Raw genomic sequence first — 6,000 nt, 5'->3', positions numbered from 1 at the left:
AGCAAGCAGATAATGCTAAAAAATTTAACCTTCGCATAATCGGAGTGGACGAAGGTGAGGAATTCCAGAGCAAGGGAATGCAACACCTATTTAACAAGATAGTCAATGAAAATTTCCCCACCTCAAAAACGACCATCTTAACTACATCACAAAAGCTTATCGAACACCCAACAAGCAAGATCCCAGGAGAAACACTTCTAGGCACATTATAGTAAAAATGATGGATCTGAATAATAAGGAAACAATCCTGCATGCAGCAAAAATGAAGAAGGAGCTATACTACAACGGGAAAAAAATTAGAATCACTGCAGATCTCTCCACACAAACAATGAATGCAAGAAAAGCCTGGGAAAGCACCATACGAGCCCTGAGAGCCAATAACTGCCAACCCAGACTGATATACCCGGCAAAGCTAGCATTCACATTCGATGGAGAACTGAAAACTTTTAGTAGCAAAGAAAAACTAAATGAATACATAAACATTAAGCCAGCATTACAAAGAATTCTAAGAGGGGGGACACAACCTGAAGAAAGCAACCAGGAACTGGGACCTGCCCCAAACAGGCATTACTCAAAGTCTAACTGAGCAAGCACAGGAGGAAAGGAAAGAAGAAAAACTTAGGAAAACGGAATGGCAGGGACAACAATGCATCTCTCTATACTTTCTCTTAATATAAATGGGCTGAATTCGCCAATTAAAAGAAAACGAACTGAGGACTGGATCAGAAAACAAGACCCATCCATCTGTTGCCTTCAGGAGACCCACCTCTCAGCCAAACATACAAACAAACTCAGAGTGAAGGGGTGGAAAAGGATCTACCAACCAAATTCCCCCAATAAGAAAGCAGGTGTAGCTATCCTGATATCTGACAAAATAAACTTTTCATTAAAATCAGTACAGAAAGACAAGGACGGACACTACATATTAATAAAGGGAACAATCCAAGAGGAGGATATAACCATCATCAACTTATATGCCCCAAATATTGGTGCACCCAGATATGTTAAACAAATGCTCTCAAACTTACCGAATAAAATAGATCCCAATACGATAATACTAGGAGACTTTAACACGCCACTCTCACCAAAGGACAGGTCTACCAACCAGAGGATTGGCAAAGAAGCTACCGAATTAAGTGAGGCCATACTTCAAGCGGAATTAACTGACATCTACCGAGTATTTCACCCTAAAACAACACAGTACCCATTCTTCCCAGCAGCTCATGGAACTTTCTCCAAAATAGACCATATCATAGTTCATGCAAGGAACTTAAGCAAATACAAAGGGATCGACATAATCCCCTGTATCCTATCTGACCACAGTGGAATCAAGCTAGCTCTCAATAACAAAGCATACCGCAGAAATTTCTCTAATACATGCAAATTGAACAGCACACTCCTTAACAAGGCCTGGGTAACAGAAGAGATCAGAGAAGAAATAAAGCACTTCCTACAACTCAATGAAAATGAAAACACCTCACAAAGAAACTTGTGGGACACAGCAAAAGCAGTTCTGAGGGGCAAATTTATTGCCCTCAGTGTCCACATCAAGAGAATGGAGACAGACCAAGTAAATAATCTCATGTTGCAACTAAAACAGCTAGAAAAACAAGAAAAAATGGGACCTAAAGCTACTAGACGAAGCCAGATAACCAAATTGAGAGCAGAGATTAACCAATTAGAAAATCAGAAAACCATAACCAAAATAAACCAAACAAAAAGCTGGTTCTTTGAAAAAATAAACAAAATTGATGGCCCGTTGGCAAGATTAATTAAACATCACTGAAATACAGAAAACAGTCCAAAAATTTATATGGAACAACAAAAGACCTAGAATAGCCAAAACAATTCTAGGGGATAAAGACAATATGGGAGGGCTATCCATGCCGAACTTCAAACTCTACTACAGAGCTATAATCACAAAGACAGCATGGTACTGGCACAAAAACAGACCTGAAGACCAATGGAACAGAATAGAAGATCCAGATATAAATCCACAGGCCTACAGCCAGCTGATATTCGACAAAGGAGCCAAAGACATACAATGGAAGAAACACAGCCTCTTCAACCGCTGGTGCTGGGAAAACTGGGCAGCCACATGCAGAAAACTAAAAGTGGACCCCAGCCTATCACCATGCACCAACATCAACTCAAAATGGATTAAAGACCTTAACATTAAACCTGAATCTCTGAAACTACTACAGGACAGAGTAGGAGAGACACTTGAACTAATAGGCACAGGAAGGAACTTCCTGAACAGAGTCCCAGGGTCACAACAAGTTGGAGAGAGACTCGACAAATGGGACTACCTTAAAATAAAAAGCTTCTGCACAGCTAAATCTATCGCAACTAAGCTAGAAAGACAACCAACTAATTGGGAAAAAATATTTACCAGCAATATATCAGACAAGGGGTTAACATCCTGTATATACAGGGAACTCAAGAAACTAATCCCTCCCAAACCTAACAAACCAATTACTAAATGGGCAAGGGAACTAAAGAGGGACTTCTCAAATGAAGAAATAAAAATGGCAAAGAAACACATGAGGAAATGTTCATCATCCCTGGTGGTGAAGGAAATGCAAATAAAGACAACCCTGAGATACCATCTCACCCCAGTCAGAATGTCCCACATCCACAAATCAGCCAACGACAAATGCTGGAGGGGATGTGGAGAAAGAGGAACCCTATTACACTGCTGGTGGGAATGTACACTTATACAACCACTTTGGAAAGCAGTCTGGAGGGTCCTTAGAAAGCTAAAGATTGACCTCCCTTACGACCCAGTCATACCACTTCTAGGCATCTACCCTGAACAACAGGAACCAATATACAAGGACACGTGCACCTCCATGTTTATTGCAGCACTGTTCGCAATAGCTAGGATATGGAAACAACCTAGGTGCCCCACCACAGATGAATGGATCCAAAAATTGTGGTATCTATACACAATGGAATATTATGCAGCCATTAGAAATGACAAAATAATGGCATTTGCAGGGAAATGGATGGAGCTAGAAGGAATCATGTTGAGCGAGGTAAGCCAAGAACGAAGAGACAAATGGTACATGGTCTCCCTGATAAGTGGATGCTAAATCCAAAAGGTTAGGTGATACGACAAAACTAACAGGACTTAAGAAACAAAGAACTCCCGCTCATCTGGTTGAACCACTACTAAATATCCCCATGCTGCTGATCACAAATATGGTATATAACATGTGAACACTGTTATATATTACAGACTGTGGTAGACAATTTGCTCCAGGGAAGTTAGAATGAACTTGTGACTTTGAAATTATGTAATCATTTAATCACAATCAAAAAAAAAAAGAACCTCGGGGAAGGGAGGGAGGGAGGGGATGGTAGGGGGAAAACAATGGAGGGGGTAACAATGTTCAAAAGGAAGTGTACTCATAACCTCACTCATGTAACTGTAATCCTCTGTATAGTAGCTTTACAATAAAAAAAAAAATAAAAGTCACTTGCCTGAATTTTAATTGTGTTGTTTCTTTTTTTCTGTTAAGTTTTCAGGGCTTAAAAACATATTTTCTCCTAGTCTGAATTCTTTCTTACTCCTTTAGCAATGTGAATTTACAGAGAAAAGTGCTTATATTTAATGAAGTTCAAGTTTTCTTTCCTTAGAATTTTTATAAATGGTTCTTTTCTTGTCATGTCTTAGATCACTTGGTGTAACTTCAGGTCATAAAAGTTTTTCATATGTTTTCTTTCAAAATTTGTAGTTTTATACTTTTCACTTAGACTTATACTCAATGAATTCATTATTAATTTGAGTTAAATACTGTACAAATATGGTACAGCTGAATTAGAACAATGCTCCATACTTCCTTCCAATTTTATCCTATCCTAAAATACTTCTTAAACAGTTTCTTTTTATAAAATTTGCATAAATTGTTCAAAGTGATTTTATTGTGGTATTTTGGCACATCCATAATTTCTTTTATTGTGACAATATGGTACACAGGAGTTACATTACATGGGCAAGATAACAAGTACATTTCTTATCAAGCATTGTTGCCTCCTCTTTGTTTCCACTTCCCATCACTTCCCATACTCCCCTCTCCCCCCACCTAATCCTCCCCCCACCCCACACGAAAGTTTTAAAGTTTGTTTTTCGACATAGCCACTTGTACATCTCATTGTTGCAATAGGTTCACTCGTATCCCTATTTAAATGATTTGTTTTATCCCTTCCCCTCCACAAATTATACCAACATCAAATACAGTGAAAGCATGGGTTATACCGTGCGGGAGGGACATACAAAGCAACGAAGAAATCATCTTATAAATACGTTAGAAACAATTGCATGAAAGGAAAAAAAAAACAAAAAAACATTTGAATACTTATCTTGGGGTTCATTCCCCTAACATCAACTTATCATTCATAAATTTTTTGGTCAACAGCTTTCTCTATTATTCTTTTTAATCCTCCTTTTGAACAGATTTTGTAAGTTTAGCTATATATTTTTCTTTTCTTTCTTTCTTCCTTCCTTTCTTCCATTCATTCTTTCTTTCCTTTCTTTCCCTCCTTTCCCCTCTTCCCTCCCTCCCTTTCTTCCTTCCTGCCTGCCTGCCTGCCTTCCTTCTTGCCTTCTTGCCTGCCTGCCTGCCTTCTTGCCTTCCTTCCTCCCTCCCTCCTCCCTCCTTCCTTCCCTCCTTCCCTCCCTCCCTCGCTTCCTCCCTCCCTCCCTCCCTTCCTTTCTTCCTTCCTTCCTTCCTTCTGCTTGTCCTAGGGCTTAAACTCAAAACCTGGCAGTGCCCCTGAGCTTTTGTGCCCAAGACTATACTCTACCACTTGAGCCACAGCTCTCCTTCCAGGATATTTTGGTGTTTCATTGGGGCTAAGAGTCTCCTGGCCTGACTGGCTGAAAACCGTGACCATCCTTGGTAGCTAGGATTACAGGCTTGAGCCACCATTACACAACTTCCTCAAGCCATTTTTGTAACATGTATAGTACACTGGTTCCTATCACATTTTTTTCTTTACTTACTGTAATCATGCCATATTATGTTTTGGGTCTAGATTTTTGCCTACCAATGAAAATGTGATAAGGAGCTTGACTTATTTCACATAATATGATCATCTCCCATTTCATCTATTTTCCTGGGAATGGCTAAATAAATGTACTACATTCTGATAATTTACTTTACTTATGTGGACATCTGGCCTATTATGATGAGTGCTACAATCAACATGGGTTTCCAGGTATCTTTCTGGTCCAAAAATACTTTTAATACTATGAAAATTTGCTAACATGAAGAATAGATAATAGAAAAAGTGTCTTTTTATTATTGAACATACTAAAATAGGTTTTTAGAACTTGTTTATATCTCAATGGGCAGCATCTAAATTGCTTAAATATAATAAAAAGTACTTGAATTAATAATAATTTTGGTTTTTGATTTTTATAAGAATTTCCCTAATTCCCACTTCTAAATCTACACTTGAAAATCTATGGTTTTCTTGTTATTATGGATTGAATTAGGCTCCAAATCCCCCTCCACCAAAAAATGTTGAAGTGTGACTCTAGAAATGATGTGGAGAGGCAATGAGAAAGGGAAGATATACAACACAAAGGAGCCAGAGAATGCGTGCAGCACCACATCTGGGTTCATTTTGCCCAAAATCTTCTTCCACCATTGACTTAGATGATCAGTTGACTACAGTTGAGTCTCCTTTTCTTCTCGGGAATCAGAGTCCCTAAAAATGATTCCAAAGCAGATCCTAGGGTTAAGTGAAGGCTTCATTTACATCCCCATTAAAGTTGAAGTTTCATGCATGTTCTTCCCCTCAAATCACCATCCTGCCTCTGAGGACACCCTACTGGGGTAACTAACAATTCCCCATTTTGAGCTTCTGAAAATACTTTCCCATTTCTCAGCAAGCTACACAATAGTGTACATCCTCTCAACGTAATCCTTAGCACAGTCATCCAACCTCATCCATAAAATTGCTTCAGACTGGGGATTCAAGGCCCTTGAC

The sequence above is a fragment of the Dipodomys spectabilis genome, unplaced genomic scaffold (assembly GCF_019054845.1).
Source record: "Dipodomys spectabilis isolate Male_0828 unplaced genomic scaffold, ASM1905484v1 ptg000089l, whole genome shotgun sequence".
In the NCBI taxonomy this organism is placed as follows: Eukaryota; Metazoa; Chordata; class Mammalia; order Rodentia; family Heteromyidae; genus Dipodomys; species Dipodomys spectabilis.
The sequence above is the reverse complement of the archived record's forward strand: the minus strand, read 5'-3'. Positions refer to the sequence as shown.